This window comes from Schistocerca piceifrons, chromosome 3 (genome assembly GCF_021461385.2).
Source record: "Schistocerca piceifrons isolate TAMUIC-IGC-003096 chromosome 3, iqSchPice1.1, whole genome shotgun sequence".
In the NCBI taxonomy this organism is placed as follows: domain Eukaryota; kingdom Metazoa; phylum Arthropoda; class Insecta; order Orthoptera; family Acrididae; genus Schistocerca; species Schistocerca piceifrons.
In genome coordinates this window covers 323,777,736-323,792,086 of record NC_060140.1, presented here as the reverse complement: position 1 = coordinate 323,792,086, position 14,351 = coordinate 323,777,736, and the positions used below count along the sequence as shown (strand labels likewise).

Below are 14,351 nucleotides of genomic sequence, written 5' to 3'. Positions count from 1 at the left end.
GCAGGCTGCTGGGAGTAGTATTATGCTATGGGGGACATTCTACCGCGTTTGCATGGAACCTATTGTAGCAATCGAAGACAGGCTGACAGCTGCGAACCATCTGAATTCCTTCAAGCTTGGGGTCTTCCACGACGGCGATGTCATGTTTCAGCCGTATAACTGTCCGCGTGTTGGAAACAGAACCATGCTACAGTGGTTTGAGAATTATAGTGAATTGACGGTGATGTTTCTGCGGCCAAATCCGCCTGACGTAAATTCTACGGAATCCATCTGGGTCGGTCCCATCACCGCGTACGTAGCCTGCCGTTGTGGCCGAGCGGTTCTAGGCACTTCAGTCCGGAACCATGCGGCTGCTACGGTCGCAGGTTCGAATTCTGCCTAGGGCATGGATGTGTGTGATGTCCTTAGGTTAGTTAGGTTTAAGTAGTTCTAAGTCTAGGGGACTGATGACCTCAGATGTTAAGTCCCATAGTGCTTAGAGCCATTTGAACCATTTGAACCGCGTACGTAAATCAGCGGCCCGTTATTTACGTGATCTGCGCGTAGATATCTAATGCCACATACCTCCACAGACCTACCAACAGACTGTCGGATCCCTGATACGCGGAATCGGCGATGCATTTCGTTCCAAATACGGACAGAGAAGGCCTTAAGCAGATGTTCGTAATGTTTCGTCTCGTCAGTGTATTGCCTTCCGGAAGAGCCGTCAGACGCATTTTCTCTCGTATTTCAGCAGATATATGCGTTTTACAAAGTGTAACAGGAGTCGTCCCAAACAAACACTGTTTATCACGTATTTCCTGCGACGCCCAATCTCAACGGAAAGCGTCGGTTCGTTTCCCTTTAAAAACAAAATTGTTTTCAAAGTGGAATTTTACGTTCCAGTTCGATCGAGCGGTCCCACATTAGTCAAATGCGATATTCTTTTTATCCATATGTATTAACAGGGTAGGTAAAATACGAAGGATAATCAGTACTCCAGCAGCGCCAACACCATCCTGGCCGGCGCTGAATTGTACCGTCATGAAAAGCGCTTCTCAGTCGCTGGGGTAGCCTACTGGCTATTCTTTGTTTTACTACCCGTGTTACTATATATCGATAAAAATAATATAGCACTAGACTATTCAGGAATCGTTCTATCGAACAGACAGGTAACACTAAACATATCATTGCGTTTGTAAAGGAAACAAACCGACGCTTTCCATCGATACTCTGCGTCGCTTGAGCCACATCATGAGCAGATTGTTTCATCATCGCAGAAAGTAAACTGCGAATATCTACCAAAACTCCAGAGAAAATGCGCCTGACTACTCTTAGAAGAGATCCCTATATATCGTTAGCCATTTACTGTTGACCTGTAACTACGCTTGTGGACGATCTTCCTCGTGACACCAGCCATGCCACTTCGACACGTCGCAAAGACGAACAGTAAAACCTTCCGCCCTCTTAAATCATCTATATCCGCAGTGGCCACGCTAGCCCTCAACCCCTGAGGTAAGCAATCAGATTTTCTTAGTGTGGTGTCACCGCCAGACACCACACTTGCTAGGTGGTAGCTTAAATCGGCCGCGGTCCATTTAGTACATGTCGGACCCGCGTGTCGCCACTGTGTGATCGCAGACCTAGCGCCACCACAAGACAGGTCTCGAGATACGGACGAGCACTCGACCCCAGTTGTACGACGACATTGCTAGCGACAATACGGACGAAGCCTTCCTCTCATTTGCCGAGAGACAGTTAGAATAGCCTTCTGCTAAGTCCATGGCTACGACCTAGCAAGACGCCATTAGCCTTACATAGTTTGAGAGTTATAGTATAAATGTCTCAAGAAGAACGCTGTAGTCATCAACTAATAAAGTTAAGTATAAAGCAGCTACGTACTTTTCTTGCTACCATTCAATAGTTATCCTGTTCCAGAATTCACGCCCGTCTGCGTTAGATAGCGTGCCTATCGGCCCCCCTCAAAATAACACTGTGTCGGCACTTCCGTCGACACATCACTTAGCTCACGGCCGAATTTAAGAAAGTCAATTAAAAAATAATCACACCTTAAAATACTACTGTCTCTGTGTTTTTGTTTGTTGCTGAGTAGGAAAATTACACTCGTAAGAAGCTCTTAACGTTAGTTGACATTTTTATATTCGGCTGTTAGTTACCAGATGCATATTATTATAAAATACAGCTGAGAACTGCAGGCCGCACGAAAACATGATTCGGGCCCCATGCGGCACGTGGGCCTCAGTTTGACGGTCGTGGCTTAGAGAATATACGGATGAAATTTGATCAATTTTCTGCGGCTATTTATTATTTAGATTTCGCCTCACACCGGATTTTACGTGCTTATTTTATGTGTACAAGAGGTGTAACTACGAACCTCTGTATCTCGGAAACGGGTAAGAGTATGATTAAATTTTTAAGCTTGTTCGAGATCGGAATCTTAATAATATATCGTAAGAGTTTCAGCTATTTGCTGTGTGTAGCTGTCTTGGAATCCGCGGCACAGATTTGATACTCAAAATCCATGTTTTCCGGGTTCTCTCAGGAACCACACTTGAAGGAAATGGAGCTTCCATAAGCCCCAAGGCACACCGTAGCTCACATACAGCGGGCCGCTGTGGCCGAGCGGTTCTAGTCGCTTCAGTCTGAAACCGCGCGGCTGCTACGGTCGCAGGTTCGAATCCTGCGTCGGGCATGGATGTATGTCATGTCCTTATGTTAGTTAGGTTTAAGTAGTTCTAAATTCTAGAGGACTGATGACCTCAGATGTTCAGTCTCATAGTGCTCAGAGCCATTTTTGAGGCCACATACAAGGCAAAAAGAACCAACCGATTTTGCTCCGTTTGCCTAAGCTACAGCTGTGACATTCAAAGTTTGACACTGTACTGTAGGATGGTTACAACAAAACGATCTTCCTGTTGGATACACAAATGGTTCCTAGCCAGCGGGTTACCCAAAACACTTGACCATATCTCACTGTCACCAATAGATCCCAAGGTATGAGTCCCGAAAAATCCAGTTTTTATGCATGGTGTTTGGAAGCATAAGAGGCAGCACATGCTGTCGCATGCGTACCGATAGGGAAAGTATTATTAGGCGAGAAAGTGATGGAGAGATCGAATAGGAATTAAGCATAGGCAATGAAGGCACTGAACAAGAGGACTTAAGAGGAAAATGCATCACACTTGAAGAAAGAACATTATCTGGCTCTTCTCATGCTGATCATTTGACGTACATTTACTCTATCAATTGCCATCATATAACTCAATATTTTGTTTTCGGTTCTCTTTTTAGAAACTGAGCCAGTCAGCGATGAAATACTAGACTCATAAATTGGGAGGACGGCAGATCTAATCCCCATCTGACCGTCTTTCTTCTATGATTAAGGTAAATACCGAGCTGGTTTCTTTGGAAGAGCACGTCTGGTTTCCTTCCTCATTCCGAGCCTGTGTTTCATCTATAATGACAGCGTCGTCGACCGGACGATAAACATTAAACCTCCTATCTTTCTTTTCCTGTTTAGAAGTTATACCAACGTTGCTATCATTTAATGAAAGTATGGACCGTCTTTTTGTTCAGAGTGAGATAACAGATATTATGGGGATGACTCCCATGACCTAACATCTTCGGGAGAGTACCGATCCACTTGTTCTTCGACATTATTTAAAAACAACCTTTTGGAACAAATGAGCTATCTCACTCGAAATAGTGGTCAAAAGAGCTCCACTCAGACAACAGTTTCCCAAAAAACAAGATGTAATTCATATGAAGCAACATCAGTAGGAATACATCGATTATATTAAAAATAGGTTGCCGTGACAAAACCCGATTCCAGAGTCGTATTCCACAATTCAAATTCTGTAGTTTAATATCCAAAATAATATCACTCAGTTCAATTTTTGTTTCGCTAATTTTATGCTGTTAGTCAGCCTAGTCCCTAATGGCCACTAGTGGGTGATCCAGCTTTCATAGTGGGTGGTAGGTGGTAGGAGTTTTAAACATTTTCATTATGGTTTCGTTAAACTCTCCGTGATATTTTAAGTTTCAGAAATACTCTATTTGTATCACCCGCACATAAGTTTAGCTCACGCTACATAAGTGAATCTCAGTACCACTAAAGTACTACGGCTAACAAAAGAGCCTCATCCCAGAACACCTCGCTCATCTCCCTCCACACCATTCACTTGTAACAGGCAAGCAAAGATGTAGCCGGTGCCATCCCACCCCAAACCCAATCCACGCTGCGCGAGGGACATTTTCATACATTTTTGCACTGGCTCTTTTGTTTGCGGCTGCACTGGTCAGTACGCAGTTAAATTTGTGAGAGTTAGCACAAGCCTACGGTTTCAAACAAAAAGTGTGAAATTTTGTGAGCCATGTTTCGTGAAACGAAATACGTTCGTTGGTGTTTGGCAGAGTATCTGACGGTGAATTTCATAAAATGTACTGTAAATCTGTCAGAATTAAGTGCAAAAAGTGATAAACGCTGTAATGTTGGAGAAACTGTAATTATACTCTCCATAAAAGATTTTATCTCAACAAGAACGCTTCAGAATTTATTTGAAATTTTAAAAACGTTGCACCTGAGCGAGAGCCAAGTAAAGCGGCGATGTTGGACAAAAAATTGTAAGTATTCTTCAGAACTCTTCACTCTCCATGGATTTGGATGAGTCTACCACTGCAGATAATAAAGTTTTATTGATGACAAATTTATGTTACTTTGCTGAAAACAGTAGATTACGAAAAGAAACGCCATTCGCGATAAATCTCATTACAGGTACAATACAATTATCTATGTCTAATACCGTGAAATCACATAAAAAATACTACCGTATTCCTCTTAATAATATTGCTGCATATGTTACTGATAAAGGACCTTCAAAGGCTGGTCTTTATCGTGCATTCTTCGCTTATTTGAAGAAGTTTCAAACGTTTTATGTATTCTTGGTGGTGCACAGACAATATCATCTAGGAGAAAGTCTCCATTCATCATTAATTATAGTAATCCCGGCCTTAAACAGGATTAAATCCAATTCCAGAATGATAGAATGTCTCGGCAGCTTCGCAAGGACAGATTCAGGATGCTTTTGAACACAGAAGCGCGTTGGCTGTCAAAGGATACATATTTTGCACGTTTTGTAGCATTAAATGTTGGTGTTATAAAATTTTTTAAAGTAATTATGAGAGCAATTTGCGTTAAAAGTTAACAATAGTGAAAAGATGCCTTTTAGCTCGTAGACATTTTCGAGGGATTTAGTGATATTAATTTGCAGTTTCAAGGAGCTAATAAAACTCTTATTGGCTGCGAAAATATTATGTTATTATTCACTAGAAAACTTGAACTACTTCCTTGTAACCTGCTGAAGACAGAATTTTAGCATTTTCCTGGATTGTTATCAATAAAAAATCTTGGAACTCCCGAGGATATCGATAGAATCATTAGCTGCCTCAATGAACTTAAATTGGACACGGAAAAACGATTTTAAGATGTTCTGAAACTGAAAATGTGTGTCTGGATTCTGGATGGAAAATCCTTTTATCGCAAATGCTGAAGAGACTGATACAACTTGCCAAGAAGAACTGCTAGAAATTAGGTACGACGAAGAAATTAAACATAAATTCGATAGTTGTGGATATGACGTAAGGCATCGAATTCATTGACGGCCCAATGAGGCGATGACCCGTAGTATGTGGAAGGCGTAGTTCCGGACGGCGGCTGTTTTGCTACGTTTCTTGTACGGTGACTTGTTCTCACTTTTTCAGGATACCGTTATCATAAAGCTGGCGTTTTTTTAAACATTTTCGATGTTCATTTATAACTTGATGATGAGTTTGTTGTAGACTTCCATCATCCAAGAAAAGAACAGCTGTGTCCACAAGGCTACAAGTATATCTTCCTGGTTTAAAGAACTGTTAGGCCACCTGTCGTAATTAAAGTAGCCCGCTGATTATCCGATCTTAAACCCAAAGAAAATCTCTAAGACTATTTGCAGCAGTGGCTGAAACGTCGCAATCAACATCACCACTTTTTGATAGAAAAACGTCATGATTCGCTGCCAAGAGCTGCTAATAAGAGTGTCTTTATTACACTACGAGTTCCGGTCCACAGACCATCGTCGGGTATCATAAAATATTTACATCGGCATAAAATCTATGAAATCAAATAAAATAAAATAAAATTTGACTGTTGTCAAATAGTAATATAAATTACATCGCCAGTAGTAAAAATGAACCAGACACTTCTATCCTCCATGTTACACCAACAGTCAGCTTCTCGTAACATTGTAAGTTGACTGTTAATCTTATATAACGTGAAGGAGAGCTATGTCTGGTTCACTGGTACTGTAAGCGGTGTAGTTGAGAACACTATTTGACACCAGTGACGAATCATGGATTTTGTATTATTTGACGCCATTGATCTTATGTCGCCTTGTTTGTTGTGGTAAATATTATGTACCTGGTGACACTCTGCGGACCGGAAATGGTTGTATAATAAGTAAATTTTTGTCAGCAGCTCTCGGAAATGATCATGACTTTTTACAAATAACTACGAGAAGGAGGATACCATTTTCTTAAAATATATTGGCATTTTAATAGCTCTACGAGATCTAATCGTCAATGAGCGGTTTCAGCTGGAAAAATGTGTGGAGCCTAATCCTTTCGACTGTGGCTAGATGTGGTGTTAAATTATATTAGTGTGATGACCCCCTGGAGGTGAATAATTTTTTGTTCGCTGTGCTTATTTAAACTGCTCGAAACCAAGAAGACCGACCGGGAGCATTACCTGTGGAAGCAAATGAAACACGGTGCCTGGCGCCAACCCCACCATTTACTGACGTTGAAGCCAGTGATTACCAAAGGGTGGAAAGTCGTACAAGATGCCAGGGTGGTATGGTAATGCAGAAATTACCTGTCATTAATTTCTCCACAGGAATGACTCCTCACACAGATCCGCACTTAAGACAACACTACTAAAATCTGTACTCAGTGGAATATCTGAACGCTTATTGATGTTATCTGGCCCTAGTAGTAAACCCTAAGTTGGCAATATGTGATAAAACAATAACTAACTTGAAATATCCTGCAAAACAACAAAATTATGAATGAACAAGATATATTTTCTATTGAAATAGAAAAGTCTGTTTAGTGAAACGATTGATTTATTGCAATAGAAACGTAAATGGAATGTATGTGCGAAGTAAATATCACAGAAAAACAGATCCCACAAAACACGTATAAATTACAAGTATGCCATTAGATAGTTTGTTGGCGAAATTGCGTGAAGGGTTGGAATTCTCTGTACGCCACCTTCTTCTTTCTGTATCAACGATAACGCTGTCTGACTGACTCTACCTTACGTGACAGGATCGTGAACCACTAAACCGAAGAGCTGTGCAGCACGCATTAACTGAACAACTGCTGCCGTAGGTTGAAAGGAAACGCCTCTGAAGATGTAAAGCAACACAAAAAATTCCCTTAGTGCGCATTAAGGGTGAACCCCATGCTTGACGCTGCAAAATATCTGCATTTCTGCAACCAGGGTGCCCATGCTCAGACTGGGGCACTGGACGTCCCCGAACGAAGTTCCTCGTTCAACTCACCAACGCATATACCACGCCGTCCTCAAACGAACTACCTAAAAAGTCCTTCCAGTCCCTTTGTTTCAAAAGCTACTCAACGTGAAGCACCCCTAAAACCTCAACCTACCAATTGTATACGGTGAGATTCCTCCATGCCAATCGCATGATCAAAAATATACGCACAGTCTCCCTCCAGGAGACGGGCAAAAGTCACTCCTCCAATAGAATGACTTGCTGCCAAAAGTTGCTGACCCCACCGGTACGTCTCTGATGTCACCGTCTGATTCAGTCAGGAGACATTTTTAACGTGCACAGGAAATCACTTGCTGCGAGAGCCAAACTTTCCATAAAAATAAACCGACTGTGTCGGCGACAAACTGTCGGTTATCCAGCAATGTGGGACTTGTTCAGATTCTGAGAAGAAACGTTTTTCAATGCTAGCAGATGCAGTTCTCTGAAAAAAATAAGTCCTTGGCCAACCGACCCACAAATATCTGCAGATTTCGAGAATGTTTCTTTTCAACGGGGAACAATTTCTAGAGCGTCGGCCAATCGTGCGTGAGGGCCTGAAAGTTGTAAAAAGCACTCCGGCAAGCAATGTGAACGACACCTCATAATGCAACAGCTATAGGCCACTGCTGGTCGCTTGCGTTGTCCAAGCCCTTGCGTAAGCTTTTTCGTAATGTGAAAGGAGCCACCAGCCTCCAGATGCTCTCTGCCATTCTACATGCAGCCAGCCGCTTCCACATTTCCAGAATACGGCTCGTTTATAAGGCGGCCCTCCAGTAACACACCAAACAGTGCGTCTGTCCCCACGTAACAGCAGCACAGATAGATCACAAAATCTGAGTCTACAGAAGAAAAGATTCGTCGCTTCTAACTACCCGGTGCATCCAGATGCCGAAGCACGCAGCATGCAGTCATTGTTAACCCACCTTCATTAAACATCGTAACAGTAGTAAAACTGAAAGAGAGGGAAGCCCTCGGGACATGCCGTCTTTCAGACTCACAGTTGGTGGAGTATTTTCTCAACAAGCTTCTCCGAGATGAAACCGTAGATAGGGACACAGAAGAACATCTGTGCCTCAGGAAGAACACAGGGGCTGCCTAGCGTAATGTCATTTGTCTAGGAGGAATCAGTTTCAGCAATTTAGAATGGTCCAGGTCAGAACGGTGTCTGCCCCAACGTTTTACAAAGGAAAGCGCCGGTAAATGTGGCCTTATTATCGTCCATCACTAAGTCGTTACAACTCGGAAAAGTACTCGAAATATAGAAATTAAGTTAGGATAGAAGTTACTGAGAAGTGTTAAGATGCACGAGAACCAAAAAATTACAGACCAGTTTACTCGTTATTGACTAGTCAGTTCGACTTTCGGATAGCTTAGTCAATATATGATACGATGAAACGGGTCTTAGAAATTATCGATCAGGCACCTCAAAATATGCAAATAAAAGTCACACGCATCTTTGATAGGACAGGCAAACGAAAATACTTTTGTAGTGAAGGTTGCGTATTGTTGCTGTTTTTCGAGTACTGAACCGTAATATGATAAAAAAACGCCGTATCACTCTCCAGTTTTTCTATAAGTAACACTCAAAATTAAAAATGCATTTTAGTGACTTTAATGACATATATTTAATATTTCATAAACTGTTCCAGTTAATAATAATGTGAAGTTTAAATTTTAGGTGGCAGTGGTTACCCCGGTTAGTACTTATAATGTGGTAGTTATTATGACAAACTTTTTCACTTCCTTTTCCTGTAAGGACTTTGTAATCCAAAAACATTTTGTTACTACCTGTGTCTCTACATATGAAGTTGGATCTGCTAACACAGTTTGTACAAAGCCTTACAAAGATGGTGAATGTTTCAAGTACCTATGAGAGGAACGAAATTGAAAGAGTGAGCATTTGTTATATTTTGCATTCGAAAAATGTTGTTATGTTACAATCTGTATCAGAAACGGCTGAGAAGGAAACTTAAGATACAATTTAAGGAGGCTGGTGCTAGATTGTCAGGCAGCAAAAAGGGCGCACATTATATTTCTGTTGTAATCAACATCCTGGAAAAGTCAAGAATTAGGCTGTTCGATGAACTTAAAGACCCACGCTTTGAACTGTTACCTTGAATATTTTCCCTGAAAACTACGGTGACAGTGTGAATCAAGATAAGAACTTTCAAATGGTTCAAATGGCTCTGAGCACTATGGGACTTAACATCTGAGGTCATCAGTCCCCTAGAACTTATAACTACTTAAACCTAACTAACCTAAGGACATCACACACATCCATGCCCGAGGCAGGATTCGAACCTGCGACCGTAGCGGTCGCGCGGTTCCAACTGAAGTGCCTAGAACGGCTCGGCCACTCCGGCCGGCTAAGAACTTTCATCAAGACGTGGATAGAAAGGTGATATCGGTGCCGCCGGAGTACGAATACGATGGAAGCTACAGCCGGTCACTTCAAAGAGATTACAACAGGTAGTTCATCGGATAAAATCCCGTATTACATGCTTTAAGGAGAAGAGGGAAAGAAAATATAAGTCAATCTAATGAAGAGGTGCATTCTTCTTATTGACAAATTGAAGGACTTTTAATTTCAATTACATGTCTTTTACTAGTTTTGTAATTTAGAACGAAGTCGCATTGTGAGAAAACTGTAAAGGATAGAAAAAAATGGAATCAGAGTCTAAAAAACTATTTGGTGAGCTGTTTTGTTGTCTGCTCTGGGTACCCAAATTACTCTGATAAAGCTCTGAAGGTTGTTGCTGAGATCGTGCAGTTGAACGGTTTGCTGGGCGGCATACAGTCATCATCAAGGAAGTATCCCATTTTCTGTCCATTAGGTTGAACTGCGGATGTGTGTTCTGGGATCTAACCACAGACTCCCTCTTGGAACTGCTAGAAGGGCGATTACAATGGACAGAGCAGACGCTTACACTAATATCCTTATTATGTTCCCTGCCGATTCGCGAGCGAAGCTAGAAGAGAGTGCGAAAGAGATACCCTCCTAAATGCAGCAACAGTGTGTGGACAAGACATTTTAATGACAAAAACACGTTTGCACGGATCTGAGTTTGCACCTTGATGGTAAATTAAAGTTCACGACTTACGCAGCCAAAAGGTAGTCAAAATTAAGCCGGTTCTGCGTACTATAAAATACCACCACACGTTGCAAGTATATCACAATACCACTTTAAACACCTTAGCCCGCACTGGAATGACTGGACGGTCACATCGATTACTACTGGACAGCTACAGTACAATGCTGAGGCCTTCGCTAAGCGGCGTACTAAGAAAAAAAAGTGGCTCTGAGCACTATGGGACTTAACCTCTGAGGTCATCAGTCCCCTAGAACTTAGAACTACTTAAACCTAAGGACATCACACACATCCATGCCCGAGGCAGAATTTGAACCTGCGACCGTAGCAGTCGCGTGGATCCGGACTGAAGCGCCTAGAAGCGCTCGGTCACCGCAGCCGGCGGCGTACTAAGACTCACCGGAGTCTTGGAGAAAGCGCATCAACATAATTTTCAGATAAATGGTTGCATCGTAGTGGTTCCTGCGTCATGACCTAACCAATGTCTACGACATTACAAGTTCCGGAATCGCTGACGAAGCAAGCCAAAAATTCTGAAAATGAAACAGTGGCAAAGCGAGTGGGACCAGTTTACGAAAGCGAGAACAATGTGTACTGTATTCCTAGACATTAGGAAAAACACACGGTAGATTATTGTATTAGCAGAAATTCTTAAATGATGGTAACTAAATGGCATGTGAGTTAGAGGCCAGAAAAATGTATTCGATTGTAATAAAATCTTTGCTAGCTCAGTCCCAAGTTTGTTTTTAAGCCTAACTACTCTGCCAAAACGCTTCTAGCTTCTTCTCCAGAAATTTGGAAATCTGGCGGCCACAATACTGAAGAGTAAATTCGCGAAGTAACAGCGTACCTACATTGTCTTCTTTTATAATATTTCTAGATTTCCTGACTGTTCCGATGTCATGACCTGACATTCTCGCAGATATATAGTAACATGTGTTGGTATTTCAATCCGCGTGAGAGACGCTGAAACTGAAAATTCGAGACTTACATGTATCCTCATCGTGACTGTCGCTCCTAACTTCATAACAGTAGTATGAGCATGTCATATATTCCTGAAGTCGTTAATGTTTATCCTACTCCTGTCGTTATGAAACCGTAACAGCAAAATTGAGAATTCGAACATGGATAGCCCACTTGTGTAAGGACTGAAAGATGTTAATAGAAGGAGCGAAGAGTGTTAAAATTACATCCGTTATTTGATGGTCTCGGGTCACTTTGGATTTACGATGTGGGTTGAGGAATACAGTGATTCCTTTCAGCTATAATTTAAATTTATACCGTGCAATGGCACAAATATATGTCGAAGAAAAATGAACTAGACACTGAAATAACTACAGCATTTAATAAAGAAAACAGCTGTTACAAGTACACGACGCCCTGCGAACAATATGTACAAGCAGAGAACCCCCTCTTCAAGAAATTAAGATTTTGATATTTGTCTTAAATGAGGCTAATCGCTTAGTGTTTGTACGCTACGACATGGAGATACAGTAAAATGACTGACAGTAAATTAGTCCGTTGTATCTGTCGAGGTAAGCTTACTAATCGATATGAATAGGACACACAAACTCGTATTTATTCAGAAAATGCTTGAAGCGGATTGCATATTCGTAAGGGACACGACCGACGCAGTCCCTTATGCCAGCTGTTCTTGAGTATGGCACAATAATTAGGATCGTCGTCAAATCGGCCAAGGTGGATGATAGCGAAAGGATATACAGTTGTACTGCTAGGGCTCTAATCTCTCGAACTAGTCGAATTATGAGAAGATTCCCAGGGGACTTAAATTTAAGAAAGTCAAACCCCAGGGGAAAATTGTTTCATTTCATATTTCACACACAAGCCGAAGGGGTAGAGAAGGACACGGTTTCGATTCCCAGCACATTTGCAAATTTTCATCTGAGGTGGGGAGGTCTGGTACGGAGTCTACTCAGCCTCATGAGCCCAAATGAGGAGCTGTTTAAACAAAGAGGCTGCGCACCATCAGGATTCACCCGCATGAAATAATGGCCAGAGGGATTGGAGCCATGCTGATCACATGTCCCACAGTCATAGACCGCTTCCTGTACTGCCTTGTACGCACCAGTCGGCAGCTCTGAACAGACCTAAAGTCAAATCCAGGAGTGGCATTAAATTTCAGTTCAGTTAATGTAAACACATCAAAAAAAGTTGTGCATCACCTCGGTTCCGAGAGTTCCGGAACCTGTACAGAAAATTGGAGTACAGTTCAACATGAAAACCACACATTGCATGTTGAATCACCATACAGCGAGACTTTCAGAGGTGGTGGTCCAGATTACTGTATACACTGGTTCCTCTAATATCCAGTAGAACGTCCTCTTGCATTGATGAATGCCTGTATTCGTCGTGGTATACGATCCACAAGTTCATCAAGGCACTGTTGGTCCAGATTGTCCCACTCCTCAACGGCGATTCGGCGTAGATCTCTCAGAGTGGTTGGTGGGTCATGTGGTCCATAAACAGCCCTTTTCAATCTATCCCAGGCATGTTCGATAGGGTTCATGTCTGGAGAACATGCTGGCCACTCTAGTCAAGCAACGTCGTTATCCTGATTGAAGTCATGCACGAGATGTGCACGATGGGGGCGCGAATTGTCGTCCATGAAGGTGAATGCCTCGCCAATATGCTGCCGATATGGTTACACTATCGGTCGGAGGATGGCATTCACGTATCGTACAGCCGTTACAGCGCCTTCCATGACCACCAGCGGCGTACGTCGGCCTCACATAATGCCACCCAAAAACAGCAGGGAACCTCCACTTTTCTGCATTCGCTGACCAGGTTGCCTCCAAAGACGTCTCCGAAGATTGTCTGGTTGAAGGTATATGCGACACTCATCGGAGAAGAGAACGTGATGCCAATCCTGAGCGGTCCATTCGGCATGTTGTTGGGCCTGTACCCCGCTGCATGGTGTCGTGGTTGCAAAGATGGACCTCGCCATGGATGTTGGGAGCGAAGTTACACATCATACAGCCTACTGCGCACAGTTTGAGTCGTAACACGAACTCCTGTGGTTGCACGAAAAGCATTATTCAACATGGTGGCGTTGCTGTCAGGGTTCCTCCGAGCCATAATCCACTGCAATAGTAGCTCTTGGGCGGCCTGAGCGAGACATGTCATCGATTGTTCCTGTCTCTCTGTTATCTCCTCCATGGCCGAACAACAGCGCTTTGGTTCACTACGAGATGTCTGGACACTTCCCTTGTTGAGCGCCCTTCCTGGCACAAAGTAACAACGCGGACGCGATCGAACCGTGGTATTGACTGCCTAGACATGGTTAAACTACAGACGACACGAGCCGTGCGCCTCATTCCTGGTGGAATGACTGGAACTGATCGGCTGTCGGACCCCCTCCGTCTAATAGGCGCTCTTCATGCATGGTTGTTTACATCTTTGGGCGGGTTTAGTTACATCTCTGAACAGTCAAAGGGACTGTGTCTGTGATACAACATCCACAGGTGTCCTATATCTTCAGCAGTTCTGGGAACCAGGGTGATGCAAAACTTTTTTTGATATGTGTCTATTGCTTAGGTCAGTGAGAAAAAGAAAAGGCTCCCCATACTGTATGCGCACGACTTCTCGTTCACTCTACATGTAAACTGAACAGGAAAATGTACAACTGGCAAAAGTGCAAAGCATATTCAGTCAC

At 42.7% G+C, this 14,351-nt stretch overlaps 1 protein-coding gene across 1 annotated transcript in view; it reads right to left on the bottom strand.

Moving 5' to 3' along the window:
• LOC124788628 overlaps nucleotides 1–14,351 on the bottom strand; it is a 495,884-nt gene that overhangs the window by 117,425 nt on the left and 364,108 nt on the right. The window lies entirely within an intron of this gene.